The following is a 12,151-nucleotide window of genomic DNA, read 5'->3' as shown; positions in this document are numbered from 1 at the left end:
AGGCCCGTAACATAGAAACACCTCGCCTGTTCCCACCTTTGGGGCAGATGTTGTACTGAACACACCTGCTCAACAACCGGGCTGATGGCTTGAAGTTAACTTCTGATCCTAGAAAATCCTCCCTACCAGTCAGTGCCTTAAACATCCGATTGCGGGATTCCATAGAGAAATTTTCTATGGTGTCAGCTCTTAGTCTGTAGTAAAACCTTATACCTCTGTTGGCTACCTATAGCAGGGCAGCCAGCTCTGCACAGTTACACACTATTTTGACTCCCTTCACCCAACTTGCAAGGCCATAGCCTTGGCACTCATCACTATCAGCCGACCTGAGATTGCAGTAGAAATGCCTAACAAAATTTGGGTAACAGGGAAGCTCTGGGTTTAGCATTGGAGCCCAACCCATTGTATTGAACCTCTCATATACCTTGAACTCTGGGAAGTCCTCTACTTTCACTATCTTCCCATTCTCGATCTTCTTGTGTTGAAAGCCTCTCCAATCTTGAGCATGTTGGTGGCTGGAAAACCAAAACTTATCATACCCACCTTCTTCTGATGATGAGTCATGCTCAGAGGAATACTCCTCGGACTCCGGAGATGGAGGTTTTGATGCGGAAGACTCAGATTCAGCTCTTGGACGTTTGCTAGCCGTAGCTTCCTTGCCCTTTCCACGAGTTTGGCGTGTTGACATCTAATAAAAGAGCATGAATATCATTAAGAGTAAGCCAAAGAACCCTAGGTTTTACAAAGGTATGCATTTGAAATGAAGGAAACAAGTAGAGATGCAAAAACCGTAGGTTAATTGGAAGAGAACAAGAAGAAAACGAAAAACAGCAATAGAGATGGAGAATTTTTAGGTTTTTCATGAAAACTCACCTTGACACTTCGATTGATTGCAATGAGCCTTAGAAACCACCTTGGAATGATGAAGGAGGATGAGTACAAGTCCCTTTGGTCGTTCTTGAAGCCCTCCCTTAGCCAAAACAGAAATTAGAAATGAGGAAAATGAATCACGGGTTGGACTTATAACCTACTCGATGCACTGGTCGATTGCACTGGTCAATTGAATCGACCAGTACCAAGCGACCAGTAGCAAACAATATCAGATTTTGAAATCTTTTTTTTTACCAATACAGCATGAACCAAGTTAAGGCCCTTGTACAACGTTTTCTTTTTTTTTAAAAAAAAATTTGTGCTTATTTGGGTACCCTTCCATTATATATATATATATATATATAAATAAAACAAAAAAGTATATATATATACAAATTGTGTGCATATGCACATATTACAAAAAATGTGTGGCATATATGCTTGTGGACTAATGGTTAAATAATTTTAGCATTCTATCATCCATTTTGAGAGAACACTAACCCAATGGGAAGTCATGGTTCATTACCTAGAACAAGACACCTAGGCAATGGATTATTTGATTCTTGTATATAAGCTCTTAACTGTGTACTATGTTGAAATTGTAAAGTCAGTGTAAGACCCTACATGAGTGTATTATTTATGCCATTGTCATCTATGCTTTTGTTTTGTGTATTGATGGGGACTTGAGACCGATAAAGCTATCATAGATTGGACCATCCCTAGTGGACTAACGACCGATTTTCCTATGACAAGGAATGGTCGTGTTGTTTGGACTTGGCAAAATTCCAGCAGCATGCGTTACCTTAGGAAATGAAGGAAAAGACTAGTCAGAATCCGTGCAATCAAGACTATAGCCAAGAGAGTACTAAAAGAACACTTAGATTGGGCTGAAGTCTGTAGGATCGAGGAAAGAGAGTTTTTCCTCGGGTTAGCAGAACAAGCTAGAGCCGACATCTTCTACCTAGACCTGGACACATATATGACCGGACAGCGACTTGAGAGCCTAGCTTGCTGAGTTCAGGTACCTAAAAATGCGTATATCTATACACAAATGCATAATTGAGGATATTCATGCATGGGCATGCATTTAGTAAAGTGCAAGATGCATGCTAAATTGGATTGATAATACAAAAATTGTGCAAACTTGTATGTACGATGTTGTTCTAATATTCCTCGAATGTGTGATTGCTTTAAGAGATACATAGAAAATTTAGATATATCCCGGAGCACAAAAATAACAAGCATATTGCCCTCCACACTCCTTTCAAAGAGAAATCATGGTTAGGACAAGGTCAAACAAGAGAGCTCGTAGGGAGATGCAATCTCATTTAGTACGAGAGGCAGGACCATCCAGTGATCTGGCCCCAACCATTGAAACATTTGCTACCTCTGAGAGTGTGCCTGAGGTTCCTCCTACATAAACACACGAGGTTCCCCCAGCACCTGAGATTCCTTCGGCTCATGCACCCCCACCTCCACCAATTATGACTGCCGAAGAGGTCTTTGCAATTATGGCTACTATGATGCAGTCTATGCAACAGCAGCAACAAGTTCAACTGAAGATTCAGTAACAACAACAAGAGCTGATGACCAGCATGAACGCACAACACAACTCATGGCTGCCACGCAACAGAGAACAATGCCGCAACCTAACCGTCCCCTAAACTTTCCTCCTCCTGTGCCTCAGGTTACACTAGAAAACTCCACTGTTAGGGTGATGGAGAAGTTCAAGAAACTCCACCCTCCATCTTTCTCTAAGGTTGAATCAGATTCACTATAGCCTGAGAGGTGGATTAGTGCCCTGGAGAAGGATTTTGAGGTACTGGAGTGCACCAACGCCCAGAAACTGATATGCGCTAGGTACCAGTTGCAAAATGAAGCCGCAATTTGGTGGAAATCAGCTCGGCCATATCTTGAAGCAACTCATCCCGACCCAACATGGGATCAATTCAAAGAGGTATTCTTTAAGAATTACTTCCCAGAGAGCCTCAGAGATAGGAAGGAAGCAGAGTTCTCTGTCCTCACACAAGGATCAAAGATAGTACTGGAATACCAACAGTAGTTTGAGGACCTACTCCATTTTGCACCAGAACACTTGAGGAATTAGACAAGTAAGACTAAGAAATTTGACAAAGGGCTTAAACTTGAAATTGGAGCTATGTTGTCAATTATGGAGATTGAAACCTATGCTCGGATGGTTAATAAGGCTAAGACCATTGAAGATAGACTGAAGGAAAAATCGACTACATCGCAAGGATCAACTAAGAGGCCTAAGATTTTCCAAAATTACAACTAGCCTAACAAGACTTTCAAGAGTCCTAGCAGTCCTAGTCCACTGCAATACTGACGACTGGAAGCGGGTCAAAACTCGCAACCATACCATTCAGTCTATAATCAGTCAAATTAATATGCTCGTCAGGCTTCTGGCCAAGCTACAACTTCTGTTCAGACTTCGTGGTCGGTGACAAGCCAAGCAAGTCAAGCTTCTTCTCAATCTTCCTGCTTTGTGCCTCCTTCCCAATCTATCGATTCCATCCGATGTTTTGGATGTGGTCAACTTGGTCATTGGGCAAAGGACTATACGCGTCAAAGAAACAACGTACCCTCAAGATTCCAATCATCTGGCCGACCCTACCTGCTCCAAGATGGCCGGACTTAAGAAAAAGTGTATGTGCTAACCAATGAGGAAGCAGAAGCGAATCCGGAAATAATGACAGGCATTTCCCAAAAGAAACCACAGAATCAAGTTTAGATAAGCTATATAACATAAGGTAGACTTTTGATTGCATAATTATCTTAATCCAAACTTAGGTATTCTAAACCTAGCATCCATCCCTGCATATGTGCTATTTGTTTCTGGCGCATCGCACTCCTTCGTCTCTAATATCTTTGCAAGTAGAATGAACATATCTCCAAGAAATATAGGGTCAATTTTGCAGTTAGCACCCCCGCCGGAAGTGTGATAAGTTTAAAGGAAGTATTCGATGCTTGCCTGATAGAAATTTGCAGGCGAAACTTGGTAGCACATTTGATCACTTTTGACATGAAGGACTTTGACATAATTCTAGGAATGGATTGGTTGTCTGCTCATGGAGCAAATGTCATGTGTGTGGAAAGGAAGATCGTGTTTAAGCCTAAAAATGGGGATAAATTTACCTATAAGAGTGAACCGGCGAGGAAGCTCAAGAAGGTGACGATATCCGCACTCTAAGCGAAGAAGTTATTGGATGATGGGTGCCTGGGATATCTGGCTGCAGTTATGAATATGGAAGCAAAGGTAAAGCCATTAGAGGAGTTAGATGTAGTCTGAGAATTCCCTGATGTGTTTCCCGATGACTTAACTCAACTGCCACCAGAGTGAGAAACAGAATTTGCAATAGATCTAATCCTTGGAGCAGCCCCAGTGTCTAAAGCACCATATCATATGGCACCTATAGAACTGAAAGAACTGCAAATTCAGATGTAGGACCTATTAAAGAAAGGGTTTATCCAGCCCAGTGTGTCGCCTTGGGGAGCGCCAGTCCTGTTTGTAAAGAAAAAGGATGAAAGTATGTGTATGTGCATCGATTATCGGGAACTGAACAATCTTACAATCAAGAACCGATACCTGTTGCCACGCATCGATGACCTGTTCGATCAGCTACAAGGCGCAAGTGTTTTCTCAAAGATTGACCTTAGATTTGAGTATCACCAACTGAGGATCAAGGGCAGTGATATCCATAAGACCGCATTTAGAACAAGGTACGGACACTACAAATATTTGGTGTTATCCTTTAGACTGACAAATGCCCCCGCGACATTCATGGATATAATGAATAGGGTGTTTCACGATGTCCTGGACAAGTATGTCATAGTTTTCATAGATGACATCTTAATATATTCAAAGGATGCAGAGGAACATGCACATCACTTGGGTTTGTACTTCAACAGCTAAGGGAACATCAATTGTTCACAAAGTTCAGCAAGTGCAAATTTTGGCTCTGCCAGATAGGGTTCCTGGGTTATATAGTCTCAAGTAAGGGCATTGAAGTGGACCCAGGGAAGGTCAAGGCGGTCCTCAAATGGGAGACACCGAAGAGTGTCATGGAAATCCGTAGTTTCCTGGGACTGGCCGATTATTACCGTTGATTTGTCAAAAACTTCTCACGAATATTGGCACCTATGACTTGGTTGACCAGGAAAGGAACAAAGTTTGAATGGTCGGATACATGTGAGAAGAGCTTCCACGAGCTTAGAAGATTATTGGTATCAGCCTCGGTTTTGACCATCCCAGATGGCACCGGTGGCATGCCTGTGTACATAGATGCGTCAAAAATCGGCTTAGGTGGTGTATTGATGCAAAAAGGGAAGGTGGTTGCCTACGCATCAAGACAATTAAAAGAACATGAGAAGAACTACCCCACTCATGACCTAGAGTTAGCGGCGGTGGTTCTTGCCTTAAAAATTTGGCGGCATTACTTATATGGCGAGAGGAGTGAAATCTTCAGCGATCACAAAAGCCTAAAGTACTTCACATAGAAGGACCTGAATATGAGACAAAGAAGGTGGTTGAAATTAGTAAAGGATTATGACTACAACATATAATACCACCCTGGAAAGGCCAATGTAGTCGCGAATGCATTGAGCAGGAAGGCCCAGACACAATCCCTTGCCTCCCTAGCTGTTAGTGAGCAGTTGATAGAGGAAGCCAGGAAGTTCGACTTAGAACTCATGATTGATGGGACAACAGCATTGAGGTGGCAGCTTTGGCTGTCCAACCATTAATCAGAGAAGAGATAATTGAAAAGCAGCTGAGAGATCCAAAGCTTTGTGATGAGCACATTTATGTGTGAAATCTTAGGGCATAAAGCATACATTTTACCACATTGGACAGAGTTACTTGGTGCTTTCATGTGCGTTTCAGGTTTTTGGGCTATTTATTGCTATTCTGGACTATCGGAGGCTACATCTCCAATTTTACACGTAAAGCTGCCCAATATTTTTGCATGGCTATAAAGAGGACTAAATTTGGAGCAGGTTGGATGTGACAGAATGTAAGTACGCATTCGTTTAGGCCTCAATGCAGTGAATTATTCTTTTCAGCCCAAGAAATGATAATGGGCCAGAAATGAGCCGAAACGCAAGCCCGAGCCAGTTTGAATTTTTTGGAGATTTATATTTGGCATCGAGGAAGGCGATTATGATCAAGGGTTGAGATCCTCTCAAGCATTTATCTCTTTTTGCATTGTTTGTACAATTGGAGGAGAGAGAAAAGCCAAATGGGACCCACACTTGTTCACATGTGACCAAGGGTAGGATGGGAATAATTCTCACTGAAGCTACCAAGGACAAAGGAGAAATTTCATATCTAAATTAGAAGTTTAGTGGGCTGCAAACAAGGATCGGCCAAGATGAGAGAAATAGCAGGAGAGATAGGAGGAAAAAGAGATTAAAGAAAAAAAATAAAAAGAAAAAAAAATAAAAAAAGAGATAATCTCTCTCCCTCTTTCCTAACTTCTTCTTGTCTATCTCCCACTCACGACTCTTTCCCCTCTTTCCTAACTTCTTCTTCTCTCTCCCCTATTTTATCTCTCTTTCACTTTTTATTTATATTTTATTTGTTTTTTTTTTCTATTATCTTTTTTCTCTCTTATCCCATCACAAGCCCACGATTCCCATCTCTCTCTCCCACTTCCTCTTAAACTCTCTCTTCCTATGTCCTCTTACCCATCTCTCACTCACGACTCTCACTCCCCCTTTCCTAACTTATTCTTTTCTCTCTCTCCCCCCTTCTCTAATTAGATTTTTACATTCTCTCTATCTCTTTTCTCTTATCTTTTATTTTATTTTTTATTTTTTTTCCCACCTTATCTCCTCTTCATGATTTTTAGAGGGAGAGAAGCCCCAAATTCGTTGGAAGCCTCCCTCCCCCTCTTCTCCCCTTTCCTCTATAAATACCCCCTCTTTTCTTGTAAAATATTTCATTCAATTAGTGAAATTTTCTTTTCTTGTCCTATTTTTGGCTTTAGTTCTTAGTTTTGATTTCATAAATTAGTTCTTTCAAGTTCTTAGTTTGCCTTTATAAGATTAGTTTGATGGTTGTAATTTTTGATTTCATAAATTAGTTCCTTCAAGTTCTTAGTTTTGCTTTCATAAGAGTAGTTTAATGGTTGTAGTAGGTTTAGTTTATGCTTCAATGTCTTCAATATGATTGTAAAAGTTTTAGTTTTAAGCTTCCTAGTCTAAGCTCCTATGTTGATGACAAGACTTGGAGATTTAGAGGAGGAAGTCATGGTAAGTTCATGCAAGTATTCATTCAAGGTTTTTCAATTAATCCGGTTCAAGCACATCTAGGTTTGCATTCTCTAAACTCTCAATCTCATTCTCTCCTTCTCCCTATATTTCTTTTATTTCTCTTATGGGTTACTTTATTTATGTGGTTATTTTGTTTATGTGGATGTGGATATGTGGCTACATTTTTATTACTTCCAACTTGCATTAGTATAGGATTTTATTTTTAATTACTCTCAATTTGGGTTAGTTTGATAGGTTAGATGTTCATGTGTTAGGACGCCAACTTAATCCCATAGATGCGTAATTTGTTAGATCCGTTAATTTAATTACCCTTAATTTAGTAATTTAATTAATTGGTTCACTTCGCATTATTTTTAAGATTAGTTAAATAGAGTGGCGTATATCTGCTTGTGTTCGATTCGTAGCTACGATTAACCCGTACGCTTGCGGTTTTATTTTAACTCAAACAAGTTTTTGGCGCCGTTGCCGGGGAGATTATAGTCCATTTTATTTTTCTGATTTTTAAGTAGTTCGAAGTGCTATAGTTTATTAATTTTTCTTCTTTTTCTGAAAAAAAAAAAATTTTTTTTTTGAAAACCTCTTCTTGTTTCTCTTCTGTTTCAAATAGTGTGCACCTAATCTAAAGTCCTTCATATGCCCAAACCCAGCCAATCTTGGTGCCCCTTGATTCGTTGGGTGGTTTGGATTGGCATGTGACTTATCTTTGGAGGTGATCACTCTTGATAACAAAAAAGCGACATAGTGAGAGCGTTGGAAACAAAAACATATAGTAGTCCTCCACCCTACATCAGAATCCATTTGGAGTCGCCCGTAGGTGGCTCGGGAAGACTATATGGGTTCCCTTGCTGTCAACCTATATGGCAACCTTACAGCTTTGGAATCATTGTTTCAATTTTTGACGGATAGATGCACTATCTACCTTGGGCTCCCTCTTGTTTTTAGTACTTCTTTTTCCTTAAGTCTTTTATTTGTTTATTTATTTATTTATTTTTTCTTTAATTTTTCAAAGGAGACCGACCTCATATCTATTTAGGTGGCTAAGGTGTGGACTCGTGATTCAAGTAACCGTCTTATTAGAAGATCACCTTCTCCATCACCTCTGACCCCATCTTTGACCATGGGTGACCAACAACCTAAGACTCTTAAGGATAGATTTTACCCTAATAGGGTTGCACAGCCTTCTTGCATCAACTTACCACCTGTTACAAGAAACAATTATGAACTCAAAACCAACTTCATTAGCATGCTACCCCACTTCCATGGGATGGCCAATGAAGATGCATATCTTTTTCTTAGGGAATTTGAGGAGGTCTATGTTCTAATTAAGGTTCAAAATTTGACTGATGATGTAATTAGGCTTAGGTTTATACCCTTTGCCCTGAAAGACCAGGCCAAGAAGTGGCTCTATGGATTGCCAACAAACTCCATTAATACATGGGATGAGTTCACCATTGTCTTTTTGAGAAAATTCTTCCCTCTTCACAAGACCAATAAGCTTAAGAGTGACATCCTCCAGTTTAGGCAAAAACCACATGAGTCCTTTTCTAAATTAATGGAAAGATTCAAGGACCTCCTCTTAGAATGCCCTCACCATGGTTTCGACTTATGGCAGCTATGCCAAATTATTTATGAGGGTATTGATTATCAAACAAAGCAACTTGTAGAGTTCATGTGTCCTGCAGGCTTTACTTCTTTTTCTGAGGAAAATGATGCATGGACATTCTTAACCAACTTGGCTGATAAAACTAGGGAATGGAAATCTTCCCAAGAGGCTGAAAGGATCACTAAGGGGTATCTCATTGAGGGTACGACAGCAAAGGAGGCCAAACTTGACAGCCTCATAAAAAGGTTAGAGTCCATAGTTCTCAAAGAGTCTATACCGATTAACCAGGTCAACCAGATGACAATATGCAGTTGGTGCCAAACACCTGGACATATTTTGGAGGAATGCCCCAACACCTTGGTGGGTAATTCCTGCACTGAGAATGTAAGTGCTCTCTACCAAAATGACCCATTTAGCAATACTTACAATCCAGGATGGAGAAATCAGCCCAATTTTTCCTGGAATCAAGGGAACTAAGCAGGCCCATCCAACTTTAACCATTAAGGCCAGCTTGGTGTCCAAAGGCCCAACTATGCACCCCAAAGCCAAGGAATGTCTCCTAACCCCTTTCCCCCTCGTCTTCATCTAGGACCTTCTATGAATTCTGCTAGGCCTCCTCTCATTGCACCTTATCAGCAACCCCCAAGGTTTACCAATATAGGAGAAGCACCAAGAATATGTGAGATTGAGAAAAGAATGGCTATTATGGAGAAGCAACTCACCCAGCTTGTCACAATTTTGCATGAGAGGGAAACAGAAAAGTTACCAAGCCAACCTAAGTCAAACCCTAGGCATCAGGTTCATATTCAGCAAGGTACCCAAGCTCCTCCACTCAATTCGGTATAAGGTCAACAGCTTCAAGGGCCCTCCAGCTAGGTTAATGTTGTCTATGCTTTGAGGAGTGGCCGTGAGTATCAACAGGCTAGTATACCTCAATCTTTACCATATCATACTTCTGTTGACTCTCCCCCTTTTGAAGAGGCCATTGAAGTGCCTACTGCTCCTGGTTCGTCTGATGAACCTGAAGAGATTCCAGATGATTTGGTTAAGGAAACCAAAGGTGATTCTGTTGAGAAAGAGAAAAGGACCACCCTTGAGAGAGTTTACACCCCACCTGCCCCATTCCCAAATAGGTTGGTTAGTAAGAAGTCTCTTTCTGTGGAGAAAATTTCGGATGTTTTTAAATAGGTTCAGGTGAATATCCCCTTGTTGGATATCATTGCCCAGATCCTCGCTTATGCTAAAGTCCTCAAAGACTTATGCACCCAAAAACGGACCACCAATGTGCCCAAAAAAGCATTTTTGGCTGCTAACATCAGTTCTCTCATCTCACAGCCAGTAGCAGCCAAGCATAAGGATCCTGGTAGCCCCACAATCTCTTGCACTATAGGTAATACCACTATTGATCATGTCTTATTGGACCTTGGTGCAAGTGTGAAACTCTTACCCTTTCATGTCTATCAATAATTAGGATTGGGAGTGCTGAAATCGATCAAAATTACTCTTCAACTTGCAGATCGATCGGTTAAAGTTCTTAAGGGAATGATTGAGGATGTCCTGTTGAAGGTTGGGGAATTTATTTTTCCAGTGGATTTTATTATTTTAGATACCCAACCTACTGCCAACTTCATGGACCAAATCCCTATCATCTTGGGTAGACCATTCCTAGCTACCAGTAATGCTTTAATCAATTGCAGGAATGGTCTCATGAAATTATCTTTTGGGAATATTTCTGTTGACTTCAATGTGTTTAGGTTGGGAAGCAACCTGATATGGATGAAGAGGTGCATATGCTTCAGGGATTTCCCGATGATGTTGACACTTTCTTTGATATTGATTTTGATTCAGGATTTCAGGAGTGTATACAGGAATTGGAGGGTGTTGATGATACCCCCTTATCTGAGGTCTGGAGCATCCAACCACCTTTAGAGCCCCTTGGACCCCTATCCACCTCCATTCCCAAATTCTCTATTGTTGAGCCCCCCCACATTAGAGTTGAAGGCATTACCCTCCAACCTCAAGTATGTCTTCCTAGGACATGATCATACTCTCCCTGTTATTATTGCTTCTGATTTGACTTCTATTCAGGAAGAAGAGTTGATTAAGCTTTTGAAGGACCATAAGGAAATCATAGGTTGGACCATGTTTGACATCAAAGGTATAAGTCCCTCCATTGTTCAACATCATATCCATCTGATGGAGAGTTCCAAACCTTCTAGGAAATCCCAAAGGAGGGCTAATCCTGTGATGAAAGAGGCAATCAAGAAAGAGATCCTAAAGTGCTTGGATCATAGCATCATTTATCCTATTTCTGATAGCCAATGGGTGAGTCCTGTGCAGGTTGTGCCTAAGAAAGGAGGAGTCACTGTAGTTGAGAATGCCAATAATGAGTTGATTCCGACCCATATTCAAACGGGATGGAGAGTGTGCATTGATTACAGGAAATTGAATGCGGCAACATGGAAGGACCACTTCCCCTTGCCTTTTATTGATAAGATGTTAGAGAGACTAGCTGGCCACGAATATTATTGTTTTCTTGATGGATATGGAGGCTACAACCAAATTCCTATTGCTCTAGAGGACCAACACAAGACCACATTCATATGCCCTTATGGAACTTTTGCTTATCGGCGTATTCCTTTTGGGCTTTGCAATGCCCCTGTTACATTCCAAAGGTGCATGATGAGTATCTTTTCTGATATGGTAGAGCACTTCCTAGAGGTGTTTATGGATGATTTTTCTATTCACGGCTCTACCTTTTCTAATTACTTGCATCATCTCTCTTTGGTTCTTAAAAGATGCATAGAAAAGAACTTGATCCTAAATTGGGAGAAGTGTCACTTCATAGTGAAGCAAGGCATAGTTCTTGGTCACATTGTGTCTAAAGAAGGGATCAAGGTTGATAGATCTAAGGTGGATCTTATTGCCAATTTACCACCACCCAAGAGTATGAAGGACATTAGATCTTTTCTTGGCTATGCAGGTTTTTATAGAAGATTCATCAAGGATTTTAGCCAGATAGCTAGACCTCTCACCTCTCTTTTGGCAAAGGACTATCCATTTGATTTCTCTCCTGAGTGTCATGAGAGTTTTGAGTAATTGAAAAGAGCATTGACCTCAGCCCCCATTATGCAAGCTCCAAAATGGACAGTGCCATTTGAGCTTATGTGTGATGCCTCTGATTTTGCTATAGAGGCTGTTCTTGGGCAAAGAATCAACAAATTGCCTCATGTGATTTATTATGCAAGTAGGACTCTTAATGATGCACAGCTTAATTATACCACTACAGAGAAAGAATTTTTAGCTGTTGTGTTTGCTTTGGAGAAGTTTAGGCCCTACTTGGTTGGATCACATGTGATTGTTTATACTGACCATGCAGCTATC

At 40.8% G+C, this 12,151-nt stretch overlaps 1 non-coding gene across 1 annotated transcript; it reads right to left on the bottom strand.

Moving 5' to 3' along the window:
- Nucleotides 1-8,656: 8,656 nt before the first annotated feature.
- Nucleotides 8,657-8,763, bottom strand: LOC122657201. Its single transcript, XR_006332269.1, has one exon. It is a non-coding gene; the product is annotated as a small nucleolar RNA R71 (small nucleolar RNA).
- Nucleotides 8,764-12,151: the final 3,388 nt, after the last annotated feature.

Source organism: Telopea speciosissima, chromosome 3 (genome assembly GCF_018873765.1).
Source record: "Telopea speciosissima isolate NSW1024214 ecotype Mountain lineage chromosome 3, Tspe_v1, whole genome shotgun sequence".
In the NCBI taxonomy this organism is placed as follows: Eukaryota; Viridiplantae; Streptophyta; class Magnoliopsida; order Proteales; family Proteaceae; genus Telopea; species Telopea speciosissima.
The sequence above is the reverse complement of the archived record's forward strand: the minus strand, read 5'-3'. Positions and strand labels throughout refer to the sequence as shown.